The 19,283-nt window shown below is 36.1% G+C and overlaps 1 protein-coding gene across 9 annotated transcripts in view; it reads right to left on the reverse strand.

Moving 5' to 3' along the window:
- Positions 1 to 19,283, reverse strand: part of Cntn4 (contactin 4) — a 1,052,004-nt gene that overhangs the window by 614,609 nt on the left and 418,112 nt on the right. The window lies entirely within an intron of this gene.

Genomic DNA, 19,283 nt, shown 5'->3' on the forward strand with positions numbered 1-19,283 from the left:
CTGCTCTGTGCCTCCTACAATATTTCCACCCCTTCATCTGAGATATTCCCTGAGCCATGATAGGCCTGTTGGAAGTCTGTTTTAGTGTTATTTGTAACCTCTGGATTTCTGTTTTCTTAGGTTTTGATTATTCTACATGTCTTTCACCCTCAATCTGGGGCCGGTTGTCAGGCTAGCAGTAAGAGCAGAATGTATTTTTTAATGGAACTCATTTTATGCATTTTACCACGATTATTGTGTTAGTATTTTATTTACTAATTGGAGGTTAGATACAGCCCCTAGCCACTGCAAACAAACTCCAGAGTATGCACCACCTCATGTATCTGGCTTTATATAGGTCCTGGGAAATTGAAGCTGGTTCCTTTGGGTCTGCAAGCAAATGCCTTAACTGCTGAGCTATCTCTGCAGCCCATCACTCCTATTTTAAATTGTGTGTTTGAGAGAGAGATAGATGTGTATTATGATCAGTTTGTGTGGACACACAAATGACATGGTTCTCAGCAAATGGCACTTGAGGACAACCTTTGGACAACCTCTATTGTTGGTTCCACTTTCCACCTTGCTTGCAGCAAGGTCTTTCTTGATGTTTGCAGCTTGTTTGCAGCTGCATTTGCCATACTAGCTAGGCTGCTAGCTTTGAGACTCTCTTGTATTCAACTCACTTCTCACTAGAAACACAGTGGGATTACAGATGCCAACACTATATGTCTGGATTTATGTGGGCTCTGAGGATCTGAATTCAGGTCACTATGCCAACAAAACAAATGTTTTACCCAGTGAGCCATCTTCTCAGCCCACAAATTTTGCCAATCCTGACTTTGCCTAGGTATACAACCTTTGAATCTCTGGAGATATTTGTGTATGTAATCTTGTCCCAAGCTTGGGTTAGGGATATAAAACAAAATTTCTCTAAAAAGGAGAACAGCTCATATGTCACCTATTAAAAGGCTGAGTTACCCATGGGACTAAAAGGCCAAAACATGCTAAGCAACTGCAGTTAAAGAGCTTATAACTAGGGAAAACATTTAAGGAGTCAAGAATCTGAGTTACTCTAATCTTGTTGCAAAAGCACAGGTAATCTGCAGTACGACACTTTCATTCTTTTTGGGTTTCTCCTTTATGCAGTAAAAGACCGTCTTCCATGCCTTTGAGGACTTTTGGAATGACTTTCAATATTTTTCTAAGAGCTCGAAAGTGGACTCCCTAGGTAGGTGTGGTGGCTCATGCCTCATACTCAGCAGGCTGAAACTGGAGGGTCATGAGGAATTTATGGACAAATTTATGGACTAAAAAAATATATATAACTTTGATCTAAATCTCTAGCTGGTGGCCTGTTACCCGTGGGGAGCAGGGATGGAGAGGATCATGCAATGTCTTGCTAAGCTGTGACTTTGATAATTTGAAGTGTTGTGTTCATAAGCCTGAGTAAATAGCTAATGTATTAAAGGGAAAATAAAGGGTCATGTTGTCCAGAAAATGCTTATATCTGACCATATAAAAATCAAGTCTAATTGAGAATGAAATATCTGAGCATAGAGCCTCATTTTGTCTTCATGGTATTAATGAACAGAGCACTATGATTTTGTAGGCAGAGAATTTTTATGCTTAGGTCTTTTTGTTGTTGTTGTTGTTTTGTACCACAGCTGTGGATTAAACTTCCCTTGAACATACCAGGAAACAACTCTTACACTGAGATATAGCCCATTTCACTTTTTTTTATGCTCCTATACAAAGACTGACAAAAGTGGAGGTTCTCATCTCATGTTCATCTGCCATAAGACATATTTCTATTAGAAGTCAGTATGCCCCAAGAATTACCAGGGCTTTGATGTTGGTATTTAGGTAGAAAAGGCAGAAAACATCAATAGTTCTGTGATAACTTCCATAGGATCTGGGAGAGTAGCTCTCTCATAAAATACATGAATAGTAAATGAGTTAGGCTGCCAAACCCCATTGTCCCCTCAGCAACTGCAAACCAGATATGATAGTCAATAGTAACAAACACCAGAAACAAGGAAACTGCAATTAAACTCATAATTTTATTAAATATTTATTTTTGTGTTGTGTCCACATGTTTTTGCAAGTGTTTTTCAACCCAGTTTCCATAACACTAGCTTTTTTGGGGGCGGGGGTATTGTTGCAGTTTGGTGAAAGTTGTAAAGATGACTGGCACGAATTTCACATTTGTTATTTTTATCTCTATTATCATTACTGAGCCTTTAGCACTTCAAGTTCACGCAGCTCATGTGAGGTGCTGACAAAAATAGGTTAATTAAATAGTGATTGTACATCTCAGTCATATTAGCAAACATATTGCTGAAGCAGATGAAAAGAGGAGCCTATTAAAATACTAAAGTGTTTATTCAGTGTTACAGTCAAAATAAATAGTTTAATTGGTTTTAAGTTCTATTCACTCTCAGTTTGCCTGGTAATTAACTCTGATTCATCTTTGATTATGGTATATGATAGATTCACTTTGACATCATGTGATTTGCACTAGTGTTTAATGGTAGGTGGTAATTACTGACTAAAAATTTCAACTTCCTTCAATTTTTCATACATTACTCCCCAGAGACATACTCTTTAAAGTGTAACTTATAATAAAAGCTTAATCTAGAATGTCATTTATTTACATTTACTTTCAGGTTGAGCCAATATGAATGCCAACACAAGTATAACAAATAGGGCTAGTGAAAGAGGAAAGCAATTAGTAATCACAAACAAGAGAAGTTATCTTTACAAAAGCAGAACTTGATTTATTACTCGAGAAGATATTTCAGAAGGCACAGTATATAGTGATGCTTTCAGACTTTGTATTGAAGTTGCAAGACAACGCCTTGCTTTATGACTGTGACACTTATCAAGACTAATAAGAACCTGGGGAATGGGGCTCCTGAAGTCTCTTTCTGGCCATAAGACAAGATTCAGCAAGTTAAGTAAAGTTCTCAGTCTCAGCAAAACCAAGAGCAAGAAGAAACTTATGGCAACAATTCCCCAACAGGTTGAGATGTAATCAATATTTTTTAAATGCTTTGGAATCTCCAACAGTAATTCACCAGATGTGAATGCAATTGCTCATTTCTTTTCTAGAAAGTGTTTATCTTTTCTTATTCCTCACATCTCTTACTAAAAGTTAGAGTCAAAAGCTGAGACAACTGTGACATTTCTCCAGCAGGGAACAAAATTTCAAAAGACGGTAATTGTTCAAAAATTGCTTCCCAGGGGCACTCACTGGAATGACAATCAATGCAGCAGTGACTAAATGCTTTTCTAACTAACAGTAAAGGTACCAGTAAAAATAAATAAATAAATAAATAAATAAAGGCAGTAGCTAAAATATGGAGAGATATAAGGACATATGTGATCATCTGTTTCAAGAGATGTTCATACTTCTGTATCAATGACCCACAGGGACTGGGTAAACAAAATGCTGTGAAGAAACCAGCCAGTGTTAGAACATGTCAAAAATAACATGGAACTGACCAATGTCCTAAAGGGTAAAGTCAATATCTACCACTAGTTGTTGACATATTTAGTGTCACTATTATTAAACATACCTAGTAGTTGTACTTATGTAGAAAAACAAAGAATGCTTTAAAAGTTATATTTATAAGATTTAGGAATAGGTTAAAAGGTACAAGCCAATTTTCTTATTGTCCAAGAAGTAACCAATAATCCTTATCCTTAGTAGATTATGTTTTTCCTTTTGAGGTAAGCATCAAGTTTGGGAAGACTGATTTTTCTTTTTTATAACTGGTAAAGAGGTGACAGGTCTGTTAAGTGATCTTAGAATGCATGGGGCACTCCCTAATAACAGAAATACAGTCAAACACATCAATTAAAGAGAGAAAAACACAACCCAAGGAAAGTGTGATGGGATTGTTGTGATTTGAGAATTAAAACCTGACAAGATATTGTGGTGTGGCCCTAGATAGGGATTTGGTAAACCCTACTAAACTGTTTTGTCTTCAAACTTACTATAGATTGACAATAAGATTCTCCAAAATTAATATTTTTAGCACAAGAAGCCACTTGAAAAGCCAAGAAAGTATTATGATTCCAATTTATCCATGCAAACAAATGTGAGTCTTAGGGAAAAAAAAAAGTCTACACATTAAGGAAAAGAATAAAGTCAACATACAACCTCAACATGGTTACCTCCTATCTAGATGCTGATTCCAATAAAAGCAAACAGATTTCAATAAATATATTACTGCCATGTAGCTTCTCCTGCTCTCAGCTTTCTGCCTCCTTCTCACATTCTCAATGAACAGGATTCAAAGGCAAATTAAATTAAATGTACTTCCAAGTATGTATTTTCTTTCTATATCTATGTTTATTCCTAAATACAGTGGACAGTGATTTTTCTGTTCACTTATTAGAATTCTAACCTTAGTCCTAAAATAGATACAGGTATAAGAATGAGTTTATATTTGATGCAAACACACTCTAATTCATGTGCTTTCATGAGGAAATATGTAGTGTTAAATTGCTTTTATTTAATTACATACACAACGAACACTTAGTGAGCACGTACTAAATTCAATGTTGATTGAAATGACTGGAAGAGGAGATGGAGTCTCCCTCCCAGCCTCTGCTAGCCTTGCAGGCTTGGTGCTTTGCTGCCTACGGCAGCCTCCCCATCATCCTCTGGCTCAGAAAAAGTTGACTGTATTTCTCATCATCCAGTAAGGTCAATATTATTTATAATGAGCTTTTTCACTAGCCTGGCACTCCATGGACCCTTCAGCTGTGCCCTTGAGTTCTTTTGTCAGCTCCAGGGAGTGTAGGTACTAAGTGGATGGCAGAGTCTTTTCATTTTATGCTTTGGCAACCTTCCTATCAGCTGTGGGGGCAAAAAAAAGCCCTGTTTAGGCTTTTCCTTGAAGGAGTCAAAGCTAACCCTTGCTTTTTGTTGTTGTTGTTTTTTTAAAAAGCTATCTATTATCAGTTCTGCCACAGACAGAAGATGAGCATGCACATGCCCCAACAAGGAAAGCTGTCTGAAGCACAGCTGAGTCAAAAGTTCTAATTCATAATCATCAGAGAGCTACCTCAGTAAATGACTCCTGGTGAGACTGGGCCAAACCTACTGCTTCATAGACTTTGCATAGTAAAATAGAAACATAAAGCACATCCCACTGTTTCTTCTCGCTTTGAGAAAACTGACTCATGCTTTCAACCTTGACTTCCAGATACAGAGGAAAGGGCTAAGGTCAGGCACAGATTCAAGCAAAGATCACATCTCTCTCCAAGTAGAACATTTTAAAGCTCTCCTCATGGGAAACTTCTGTCTAAGTTCACACAGTTCACTTGTCTTTTGTCTATCTGATGTTTAAAAATTGCAAGCATTTGTTAAACAAAAATCCAACTTGTATTTCAGGAATCTGAAGCCCACTTACTTGCCATGTCACAGCCACAGAATAATGCATCACTTTACACACCCAGCCTTCTAATACGTGAAATGCTCAGATTTTGTCATTTTAGAGACGTTTTCAAATAAAATAAATATACAAATAAATAAAACACAACAACCTTATAACTGTTGGGACAAAATTGATGTGAAATAACACATAATATAACCTAACAACTTTATCCAATTTCAATGTATCATCTATATTCATATTTTTAAGACAGACATACACAGAAGTTTAAAGCATGCCTACCATTATGAATCTGACCTAGAACCAATGCAAATATACATTTTTCTACCTTATTCTTTCCCTCTTTATTGCTTCCTTCTCTCTGTATAATACTTACTCTTTCTTAAACATTTGAAAGAGAGCAGTAGATAAGATGCCCCTTTCCCTGAAAACAAGAATTATGAGGATACAACAAATGTTCCTGTTTAAAAAAAATCATCTATATAGTCACTATGAACCAATCCAAGATTTTAATTACTGATACAAAAATATTAATTCATATATAGTCTATACTCACATTTTCCCCCAATTGAACAATTAACAGCTGTCCTTCCTCCTGGCTGCATGTTCCCATAGTTTCTCTGGTCCAAGATCCAATTAAGGATGATACCATGATTTCTGTGACCATATACCTTCTTTTAAAAGAAATAGTTCTCCACTTTGTATTGTCTGTTGAATAATTAGCATTTACAAAGAATCTAGGCCATTTATTTTTATACTATGACATTTGATTTTTCATTAAAATAAAAAACTTTATTAAAATTGCATAATACCTTCACAATCCTCCTTCACTTAACTCGCTCTTCTATTTTTATGACTTTTTTATGTTTTCCTTCATCATCCATGACAACCTATTGGTTGGCTCCATATTATGCAGCCTTTTGAATTTTTGTGTGTGGCAGACAGTACTGGAGCACTTTTCTATATCCTAGCATGTGTACATCTCAGTTTAATCTTTGATTGTTTCATGATTAAGATTTCTGTCAAGAATACTGCTTACAGGTGACAGTTTATCCTCAGTAGAATTCAAGCCTGTTGTTGGTAATTTAAATTGCCATTAAAATTTGGGAGACATTTGAAACTACATAAATATAATATTCTTCAGTAATAGCTCACCTGATAGTTACCATGAATTGACACGTCTTGACATAAACCATTTTTATAGTAATGATTACCAAAAGCTGAATATTCTTAATGCATCTCCTATATCTCTATATCTTTATCATTTCTTGATTTCTTCACTGCAAGGTTTGGGACCACTCACTACTCTCTCATAAAACATGAAGGTGGCAGTAATGAATCCTATTCATTACTTAGTACTCTAAGTTTCTGATATTTTCTCAGAAACAGAGGCTTGAGACAACCAAGGAAAGTAGTCACAAACATGGTGAGGAACTGGGACTAAGGAGATTGCTAAGTGGATAAAGTGTTTGCTGTGTGAGCACTGGAGTTTGGACGCTAATACCCATGTAAATGCTGGGTAGACATGGAGACTCATGTTAATTCTAGCATGAAGGTAGCAAAGATAACTTCCTTGTGGCAAGATTGCTAGTGAGACTAGCTGAATGGATGACCTCTGGGCTGATTTGAGAGACCCTGCCTCAGGAAAAATTGAGAGAATAATTGAGGAAGATATCTGTCATCAACCTCTGGCCTCCCCCTGACGCATATAGTGTGCACTCTACATATACACCTACATGCATACAAACATGAATACATGGATACCACATACACATGTCACACAAACATGCACACACACCCCACACACATACACAGAAGCATGATCAGAACCAGAGAGGACGAGAAACAAACATGAATGCTACTGCTTCTTGGACAGGGAGAACGTCCAAGACAAGCTGGAAAGTTGTTTTCCTACTGATGTCTTAAGTTGAATAACAAGACTTCCTTCTACATATCCACAAATACTAAAATTGCTACGGTTATCAGATTAGGGTTGCTTTCAACTTCTGCAGAATGCACTTTATAGTATAGAGCCAAATTGTTCCTTGCAGACATTTTAACTTGTACCATTTATTGATCTTTGAACTGTTCAATTTTGTTGTAGCATTTTCACCTTCAAATTAATAAAAAATGAAAAGCACTACTTGAAATACATTCCATACAGTGATGCTAGGGTACCAGTTTAAAAATAGAAATCTTCATATAAACTTCACTTTTTAAAAGTCTTTAAATAATTCTTATGAACTACATGGTAACTTTAAGTACTACAAATTTATACAATATTCCATGCCTTATTTACTGAAGCCCTCCATTGCTTACTGGTTTCTATGTTAATGTTCCATCCATCAACCAGGATGGTCTCTTCTTCCTTGCTATTTTTCCTTCCATGAAATATATTTTCCCTTCTGCCTGTCATGCTTTTACATACCTACCCTTTCAATGAAGGCAAGCCATCCCTTCTTTCAGTGGTAGCTCTAACAGAAAAAGTTCATAGTGAAAATTATGGAGCCACATATTCTGGTATCCTTGATTATCTACTTCTGCCTTGAGCTTGTTCCAGCTGTTCTATTTCTCTTAGGATACCTTTCTAGGAATGGGGACAATGATACTGTCTACTTTGAATTGATGATGGGTGGGAGAGTCAGATGAGTTAAATACTGTGAAGCTCTTAAAAGTGTCTGGCACACTAAGCAGCCAATGAATGATGACTCTAATAAAGAGAGAAGTGAGACTTTAAACCTTATATAATAAAAAAATTTTAAACACACAGGAACGTGGAATGACTTACATAATGAAAATTACCTAAATGTACAACTCATACTCTCCCATGGATACTATGTCACATGACTGTATATTTATCCTATGGCTACTGTGTCTCATAACTGTCCAGCCCCTACTTTCCTCTATTTCATCCATCTATCAATCCAGTAATGACTATTTTACGATGAAATATTCCTAAACTATTCTACTTCCTTCCCCACTGATAAGTAGCTTCTACCCACTAGGACAGTTTATCAGGTTCTCCTCTGTTTTCACATGATATTCAGGCATGGTTCATCACAATGTCTGTTTCTGCCTCTATTTCTTCCACAATACTGCCCCTTCCCGAAGGTGATTATGGTAGCACTTTTGTACCCTTGACCACTAATTGTTTTTGAGCTATATCACTAAGGTGTGTGTGTGTGTGTGTGTGTGTGTGTGTGTGTGTGTGTTGAAGTTAGAAAGCCATGAAACAATGTAGTTTTCATCATGTACTTGTATCGTTGGGCAATTTAGTAATAGGAATTAGTAACAAATAATTCCATCAAAATATTGGAATTTATGAAAGAGCTTTTCTCTCAGAACAGACTAATATATTTCAAACTTGCCATTTATTAGCCAACTGCCCTCCAGGAAGGCAGTTTACTCGACTCAGAAGCCTGCTCCTCTCATGCAACATGAAGGTGAACTTTCAGAAGTATGGTGGACTAATCTTCTTCATATGATGGCTCAAACATGAAGAAAAAAATACTCAAATGGTGCATATGCAAATGTGGCTGGGTGATCTTGAAAGCAAACAAACTGCTAGGTCAGAGGAAGGTGAATGTGTGGATGAAGGGCACAGTGCCGCATGAGCCAGGGGTGCAGGCTGGCATGTAGAGCTGCAGATACTAGGTAATGTGAACGCACTTCCTGAAACTGACCAAGAAATCCCAGCTAGAGGCTGAAGTACTAATTTTATTCCCTTCAGAGACAGATGAGGTACAAAACAGGAAAATGTAAGGCTATGGTTAAAGCTGAGCTTATGAGTGGCAGAACTTTATAAAACCTCATCCCTTATGTATGCAAGTGTTTAAGTGAGTTATCTTAAAATTCATGGAGGAGATTGATTGGAAAAACTTGTTACGTCCAATGTCCACGAACTAATCCCACAAACTTATGAATATATTACCTTATGTAATAAAATGGGCATTGTGGGAGTGGTAAATTTAAAGATCTTATCATAGGGAAGCAATTTCAGATGGTATAGATAACTCCTATGTAATCACAAGGGTACTTACAGTAGAGAGATAGAAGAAGAAAGTGTAACAATGAGAGAAAGAGGAGGAGGAGAGAAAAGAGAAAGAGGGAGTGAGGCAACACTGCTGATTTTTAATATAAGAGAAGAAGCCATAAGCTAGGAAATATACATGTATTTAAAAGTTAACTGAATTTTAAATTTTCTATACCAACTTCCAGAAAGAACTCAGTTCTACAGAATCAATTTATATTTCTAAACTTTATAATGGTAAAGAAATTATTTGTAGTGTTTTAAGCCACCAAGTTAGTGGCAATTTATTGTAGCAGCAAATAGATAGGTCAGTACAGAAAATATGACTGTAATCTGCAAAGACATACAGCTCAAGATTATACTTACTAGTGGTTAATCAGTGATCTCATAGGACAGCTTATCATAAAAAGATGCAAAAACCTATGACTACATTTGAGATTTATCAGAAATGACTTTAGACTTTCAGTGTAGGACTGCATCTATCATACTAAATATAAGGGTCTCCTGTAATTAATGCAAAATCCGCTAAGATAACACACACACACACACACACACACACACACACACACACACACACATACACACACACACACATATCATGGGAGCCATCAGGTGCTGCAATCACTAGTTGGTATACTAAGAACTAACATAACAGCACAAACTAAGAGAGATGATGAAGTACATAGTTAAGTTTAGTATAGAACTATGTGAGCGTAGAGTTTAACCTTTTAAGATCTGTATTCTTTGTGTGTGAGGAGATCTTACAAAGTAAGACCTTTCAGAGTTTTGTGAAGAGATGGAAATGTTCTGTTTCAGTAGGTATGATGCTAAGACAGATATGAACATTTCATGTCTGTGTATTTTACCAAATATGTTACACCTAATTATAAAGCATTAAGCAATAATCGTCCAATGAAAATCAAATACCAAAATAAATTGCGTTTAAGGGTGAAAAAGAGAAAATCAAAAGTTTTGGAGAATTTACTGAGGAAACTAGAGCATACAAAATAGTAAGCTACAGAAATACATATGGAAAAGAATCTTATAAAACCTCTAGAATATAATGAGAATACGCTATCTAAGTGATGGGAATTTCAGGGAAGACAATGTAGGGTAATCTCAAACATAGCAGGAAAGAGCTGGGGAGATGGCTTAGCTGTTAAGGTACTTGCTTGCAAAGCCAAAGGACCTCAGTTCGATTTGCCAGGACTCACATGAGCCAGATGCACAAGGTGGTGTCTAGAGTTTGTTTGCAGAGCCTGGAGGCCCTGACATGCCCATTCAAGTTCCCCCCCCTCTCTCTCACACACACACACGCACAATAAATAAAACTAATAAAAAGGCATGATCCTTAAAAATGGCAAGAAATTATATATAAAAAATGTTTTTGAGGTAGGATCTTATTCTAGCCCAGGATGGCCTGAAACTCATAGCAATCCATCACAGCCTTCTAAGAGCTGAGATTAAAGGTGTGGGCCACTATGCCTCACAAGAATATTTATAATAAGCATGTTATGGGCCTAAGCAGAGTCATTATAAAATACTACACTGAAAGTAGCATGGGTTTCTGAAAGAAAGTGACTGAGAATTTTAAGATATGGTGTTACTTCAGTGAAGAAAAACCTGATTAAGATGAAGCTTTTTTCTTTCTTTTACTTGTGCGGAAGATTGAAATCAGGGCTGAAAACCAACATGTTCCCATCACAGAGTTATGTACCCAAAAATATTAAACTTTAAAAGTTCAGCAGAATAGCCGGGCATGGTAGTGCATGCCTTTAATCCCAGCACTCGGGAGGCAGAGGTAGGAGGATTGCATGAGTTCGAGGCTAACCTGAGACTCCCTAGTGAATCCCAGGTCAGCCTGGGCTAGAGTGAGACCCTACCTTGAGAAAACAAAACAAAACAAAAAAAAGCTCAGCAGATACAACTTTTTAAAACCCCAAGTTGGGTTCCATAATACTACAGAATGTAATATCAACAGACAAAAAGCCATGATGTTAGCATGTTTGTAAACTGTTAATATATGTTAAAGTCATTGGAATTTAGAAGTAAAAATACAGATATAATGACATTTACAATAATTAAAAACAAATTAAAATAATTAGGTATAAACTTTACAAAACATGTACAGAATAGGCATACTAAAAAATAGAACAATGTAATAAAAAATATTCCATGTTCATGTGCCAAAAGATTTGATGCAGAAACATGTCAATAATCCTCAAATTATTCTATGGCAATCATGTAATTTCCAACTTCAACACAAGATTTTGTAAACATTGTCAAAGCATATTATATGCACATATGAAAGTATCATCTTTAAACCCATCATTGAATACAATAATTATGAACTAATAAAATTATTACTATATTTTGTAATATATGTAGAATGACAGACAAAATAATAGCTACAAGAGTAGATAAAGAAGGGCTGGAGAGATGGCTTAGTAGTTGAGAGCTCGCCTGTGAAGCCTGAGGACCGGGTTCAAGACTTGATTCTCTTCTGCCCGTGTAAGCCAGATGCACAAGGTGGCACATACAAGCTGCAGTTAGTTTGCAGTGGATGGAGGCCCTGGTGTGCCCATTTTCTCTTTCTATGGGCCTCTTTCTCTCTCTGTCTCTCTCAAATAAATTTAAGAGGCAAAAAAAAAAAAAAAAGAATAGACAAAGAAGAATGATGTGGAAAGAATCACTTTTCCCAATAATGAGGTCTAACCATACACCTGCATTAATCATGAGAGTGTGGTATTGGCAGAGAGACAAGAATATGGATAAATGGATCCAAATAAGGAAGCCAAAAATAAACACACATAAATATGACCAACTGTTTTTAATAACAGTGATATTAATATGTAATCTACATTGTGGTATATAGGCTATATATCAATGATGGGGATCATTCAGTGCCATTAAGAATATTCAGATATTAGGGCCACCATTATTATTACCAAATGCAGAATAACAGTGTCACCACAAAAGAAAATCTATATTAATTAACAGCAGAAATAACTTTTTTTAACTTTTAAGATATTCTTTATTGTTATTGCCAAGAACATGTTTAAAGGGGCCAATTAAATTGCTCAGTTGTCTATTCAATTATTCTTAAGCAGAACTTTTCAAAATCTTAAAAATGATACTATTTTTTTCTTTTTTTCCTTTTTTAGTTATTTATTTGAGAGTGACAGACAGAGAGAAAAGCAGATAAATAGAGAGAGAAGGGGTGCGCCAGGCCCCCAGCCACTGAAACCGAACTCCAGATGCTTGCGCCCCTCTTGTGGCTAATGTGGGTCCTGGGGAATCCAGCCTCGAACTGGTGTCCTTAGGCTTCACAGGAAAGCACTTAACTGCATCTCTCCAGCCCTCAAAAATGATACTTTTTAACATTAAAGAAATTGAATGTATTTATGTTAAATCAAGGTTGTTGTATTATACATTTTGGCCAGTTAAGACTCTTAAGTGACAAACATCTAGACCATCCCTTAATTAAAAAAACAAAACAAAACAAAAAAAAACTTTTATCTTCTAAGTTGATTGTCTTAACCAGATTATTAAATAACCTATCTATGAGTTGTAAAACATGCTGCTTGACAAATTAGACATTTGATACATCAATTGAGTGCTTCATTTTTGCATCATGGAAGAGAAACATTAAAATGATGAGTGTTAACTGGTATTTTCACAAAATAACTTTTGTAAAATCTACATAAACAATTTGACAGATCCAGAATTATTCTTTCAACAAATATTGCTGGAGAAATAGGACACTTGTGACACATGAATTTCCACCTAAACTTGTACAAGCATGAGCTCAAGATGAATGATGAACTTGAAGATATAAAACAAGGAGTTGTAAACACTGTGGAGAAAAATGTAATCCAAGAATCTTCAGGATAGAGGTCTCCCAGCCATGTGCAACATGTAGCCCATAAGAGCAGGAATGCAGCCCAACACAAAGCTGAAAACTTACTTAAAATATTGTGAGATTGCTTTGTGATTTTTTTCCTCTTTATTTTCTTGTGGGGGCATGGGGTTGTAAGTGTCTGTGTTCATGTATATGAACACTGTGTGCACAGGTGCACACACACGGAAGTGTATATGTGCATGGGAAGGGTAGACAAACATCAGAGAGCCTCCTCAATTGCTATCCACTTTATTTCTTTATTTTAGTTTTTTTGAGGTAGGGTCTCACTCTAGCCCAGGCTGACCTGGAATTCACTCTGTATTCTCAGGGTAGCCTCGAACTCAATGGGATCCTCCTACTTCTACTTCCTGGGTGCTGGGATTAAAGGCATATGCCACCACACTTGGCTTATCCACTTTATTTTTTGAGGCAAGGCCTTTTATTGAACCTGGGGCTCATTGAGCCATCTGAATTATTTACTCAGGAAACCTGTGGTATTTTTCTGTCCCTGACTCCTGGGAATAGGGATTACAACTGTACTTCACTATTCCAGTATTTTTTTGTGAGTACAAGAGGTCTAAACTCATGTCCTTATACTTGTGTGACAAATGCTTTTGTTTGACTGAGCCATCTCCCCAGTCTAGCCCTGATTTTATTTTATTTTTTTCTTGTAATTTGATTGTATGGTTCTTAAGTATGAAATTTGTAAATGTCAATGGCCCAGTACAACATCAAATAATTAGATATGCATGCCAATAATTCATACATTTGAGATTAGAATTCAGTAAAGACAAAGAAAAATTAAATTTTTTTTTCTCACCAAATTAGAAAACTTGGCTCTAATTTATGTGTGAAGATAAAAAGACAAACTACAGCTCAGGAAACACTGACTTGCTAAGTTGTAAGGGGCACTTAAAATTATTTCACCTGTTACTAATTTTATTTTAAAAAATGAATGCAGTTGAAGAATAGAAACAGTTGAGTAAGAAATGAACAAATGACTAAGTGGCTGGTTTCACTCAAGTCACAGTCATGACCTGTATGGTGCCAATTATGGTGGTGAAGAGATAATAACAGATGCCAATAGTTATAAGTGTTAGACCCTGGGCAGACATAAAGACAGCAGAAAAAAAAATAGTAAGGAAATAAAATTATATACTAAGAAAGTTCTCTGGAAGAAACAAGATAGAGTTATAAAATAGAGATGAACACATTTTAACTTTTCAATATTCAATAAAGCAAGAAGGGAAAATGACATTGAAGTCAATAATACTAACTAGAAATGTCAGTAGAAAATATGTGAAATTTCTATGTCATATTGTGAGCATAATTTAACTCAGGTCTTGTGAGAATAAATGCTCTGACACTCTAAGATAGCCAGAGCTCCTATACATGAACACTTGCAAATAAATAACATTAGGTTTTCATTGTGCTTGCAAGTGAAAGAGCCACTAATAGTAAATAAGGAAAGGTTTTAATTTACAGACTCAAAAACGACAAGATGATTTATATCATCTGTAGATGAAGGTGGAATAGGAACACCAACTACAGGGTTTGGTTTGCATATTCTGGGATCAGTTCACAGGAATCTTGGACATAGTATTTGTTATATGATTCAATGGGAGATGAATATATACATGTAGTTGATTGAAGACATATTGGTTGCTCTTGCCAAAGTGAATAGAATAATTCAGTACTTTCAGGGCCCAGATAGAACAAAATGAGTACGGGGTGAATGCTGTTCTATAACGTGGACATTCTGACTCTGGGAATTATGCCAGATCTGAGATCCTATGCATAGTCCATTAACTTTCATGATCCAGAGAGCAGTTCTCAACATTACCCCCTCAAGTATCTACATATATCCTATTAATTCTATCTCTCTGAAGAACCATGACTAATATAAGGGGACAATTATTACACAGCTGCACATATTTCCATCTGGAAGCCCAACAGAGCAATATTCTGAGTTTTCCACTGGGAGTTTGGAAGAAGAAACTCCAGCAGAGACCTTTCAGCCCATTCTCCTTTATCTTGGAACTTGCCCTTTTCAATTAAGAGTGTTTAGCTCTTACCTTGAAGCAACACAATGTAGAATCTGTCTCGTGGGAGAAAGTCCTGTGGAATGAAGTTGTCCAAATGTTTTACAAGGAAAAGAGTAGATCAAGATGTTTTATTATGAGGTGAATTATAAGCGCTTCACAAGTCAAATGTCAGTGTCATAGTTTTCACCTAGTCAGTAATAAATTTTATAGTTTTGTCTAAATTTGTTAGGTATGTCTCCCAATTCCTTCTGAACTTTGCAGGGAAAGAGAGCCATTATTCTTAAAGTTTCTAAAGCTTCCAAATTCCCTGGGATGTTTGATTCCCTCTCCTGGAATATCTAAGAATGATCAATACTCCAGTAAAAATAAAATGAGATGATAAACATCCACAAAGTAGAATTAAACCAGTATCATTATAAATACCTCAAATATCATGCAGAGTAAATGACTTTCTGATTGGTAGAATTTAACAATTATCTCTGAATGACATGACAAATTTGAATTACTTTCTAAAAGGAATATGGAAATCATTTTTCTTTGTTTTATAATGTCTACACAGGAAACTCTATAAGCTAAATCTAATTTCAGGTAGAAAGTGATTTGTATATTTTTAAGTTTAAGCTTTCTGAGGCAATCCATGGGTAAATCTAACTCCTACTGCCACCTAGATGGTTAGGCATGCAAAACAGGTGGCAAGCTTATGCATCTCAGCCATGCACTGTGGGTCGCCATCTGCTCCCTATTGCTTCCATGTTCCAGTGGGTGGACCCTGGTCTGACTTGAAGACAATCCTTAATAAATTACTTTACAGTGAAAATTTATTTTTTAGATGACACTATAGTCGTGTAAAAATGTGCTAAATACAACACTGAAACAAACAAATGTCTTAAGAAGTTTCTTCATTTAACAAGCACATATTGAATAAGTCATTTTTAAATGGCTGACAATTTAATATTAAATCCAGACATTATAGCTGGATTCTAGGTATTTTAAGTCCCAAATAGAGGTTTAAAAAAATGCGGTGGAGAAATGGCTTAGTGGTTAAGGTGCTTGCCTGCAAAGCCAAAGGACCCAGGTTTGATTCTACAGGACCCATGTAAGCCAGATGCACATGCATCTGGAGATTGTTTGCAGTGGCTAAAAGCCCTGGCATGCCCATTCTCTCTCAGTATGCCTCCTTTCTCTCTCTGCTTGCAAATAAGTAAATAAAATTTTAGAAAAAAACATATTGATAAGAATTTTAAGAGAATACCAAATGTTCTACTTGAATTTAAAAAAAGGAAAGATTATTTCCTTCTTGGCACTTTAAAAAAATGTTTTGGTGAGGAAAGAGTGGTACATAATGAAAAAGTGAAGGAAATGTCAATTTTAAATTTTCAGTTATGGCTTACAAGCTAATGAAAAAAAATGTCAAAAGAGGATTTCAGGTATTCTCTGTTAGCCTTGCTACAGGAGAAGAGAACTTTGTACAGATAAATATTGTGTCTCCATTTGGAAATAGCCTTGAAGTCAAGATTTTATTACTAACTTAATGGACTACTCTTTGGAGATGAAAATGAGATCTACCTAAAATTTTCATAAAATGGGGAATTAATGAGAGTTGGTTATGAATTTCTGCTGTGGATTAAGGAACTATTATAAATGGGAAACATATTTCACATAAATCGTATGTTGTATACTTTTAAGAATTTCTACATAATTATGTAACCCAAAAATATTTAGTGCTATCATTCTACTTTAAAAATAAATGCAGAATTTAAAATAATTTGCCAGTAGTTTGAATTTCTCAAAGCTACTGAGATATCCAGCATTCATTTCAATACTGCTTCAACCTGCTGAAACTCCAGTACTTTTAGCATCATTCATATGGACCTAATTCCATCAAAATAATTTCAAATAAATATTAGAATAAAATTATAATAGTTCAGATAAAAGTTCCTCTTTGACTCATGGAGAAACATCTTAATAAGCAATAAAAGGATAATGCAGCAGCTCTGTCAGTATCAATTAAGGATTCATGAATCTCCTCCACTGTCAACTCCTACTCCAGTTCACGATTCTTGGCCCGCATCAGGCACTAGAGCCCTAGACATCAAGCATACTTTCTAGGCAGCAAAAAGAGTAAAGGAAAAAATGGAGAATATGATATGTGGATTCCTAGCTGGATCATCTCATTTTAAAGAGTCTTCAAAAAAGACAACCCAAAATATATCTGCTTACATTATACTGGATGAAACTTGTCTTATAACCATACTAGCTGTGTGTGTAATTATAACATCTTATCTGTGTACACTGAAAATCTGTGTTGTCATTTAAAAAAACAAAGGAAGATGGGATAGAAAATGAAACTTACCATTCCTTCCAAATTCTATTTGTAATACTAGTCAACCCAAGAATAAAAATGTATGTGTAGAAATTGCCAGCCCAAGGAGTTTAAGGTGGCACTATTAGTTGATAAAAACCTGCCAATTTAAACTGTATAGGTTCTGTCTTACCTCTAAACTGAATTAACAAGTTAGCATCTTTTCTAGATATGTACAAGCTCTTAAGTGTTAGGAAAGTTTCCTAACTCCTACACTAGAGATTGAATCCAGGGCCATGTGAATATGAGGAAACCATTTTATTTATAACCCTAAACTTAGGTCTTATTTTGTTACACAGTCTCATTGTTTTGCCTAGGCTGGCCATGAATTCATTCTGTAACCAAGGAAGAACTTGAACTTTCAATCTTCCTGCTCAGCATACCTAGTAACTAGGATTACAGGCCTGGCTCCAAAATGTGTGTGTGTGTGTGTGTGTGTGTACAAATGCATGTATGTGAAAGCTAGAGATTGATATCCATTTAGTGCCTTCATTAATTACAGCCCACCTTATTTACTGAGAAAGAGTTTCTTAAACCCAAAGATCACTGGTTCAGCTAATTTAGCAAATCAGCTATCCTGGAGGATGGCCTGTGTCCACCTTCTCAGCAAGCACAGGGATCACAGGTGGGCCACCGTAACTGTCTCACACTCAAGTAGTTGCTGGAGCTACAAATTCAGGTGCTTGTGCTTGATCCAGAAGCACTTCACCCACTGAGCATCTCTTTAGCCTCCATAGCCTTCATAAATCACCCAACATGATGCTTCCTTGTGTCTCAGAGATAATACTTTATAAGTAAATGAACAAATGTCTAGGAATAATGCAGTTTACATTGTACAAGGTTCTTAGTATATCTACTCTGCCTCAAATATTTTAGTATTCATTTTTAAATGGTAAGATAAATATAAGGAATCGAATTTTTTTTCTTTTTACATTTTGTTATATGTTCTGTGCATTGCCCTCCTTTTTCTCCCTCCGTCTTGTAGTCCTTCATTTTTTTTTTAAATTTTTTTATTTATTAACAGACACAAAGAGAAAGACAGATAGACGGAGAGAGAGAGAATGGGCGCGCCAGGGCCTCCAGCCTCTGCAAACGAACTCCAGACGTGTGCGCCCCCTTGTGCATCTGGCTAACATGGGACCTGGGGAACCGAGCCTCGAACCGGGGTCCTTAAGCTTCACAGGCAAGCGCTTAACCGCTACGCCAACTCTCCAGCCCGTAGTCCTTCATTTTGTTACTTTCCTGTGGCATGGCCACAGAAAAGAATGGCTCCCCTTCCCCTCCATTGTTAAATGACATTAGCTCATCAGGGAGGCAAGCAGTCTTCCATGTCCCTCCCCTATCTATAACAGAATGTTGACTGGTCTCATCATTTGCAAGTAACTGCATCTGATATGAGTTCATGTGTGCAATGACCTTGTTAAGCCAGACAGGAGCGTTATACAGTAATCCTGAGGGGTAAAAATGTTCTTCAAACTTGAGTACAGAAGGCAATTTTATCATCTTTTTTACACATAGAAAGTAAGAAAATATGTATATTATTTTGCTGATACTTGGAGTG

The sequence above is a fragment of the Jaculus jaculus genome, chromosome 14 (assembly GCF_020740685.1).
Source record: "Jaculus jaculus isolate mJacJac1 chromosome 14, mJacJac1.mat.Y.cur, whole genome shotgun sequence".
Classification (NCBI taxonomy): Eukaryota; Metazoa; Chordata; class Mammalia; order Rodentia; family Dipodidae; genus Jaculus; species Jaculus jaculus.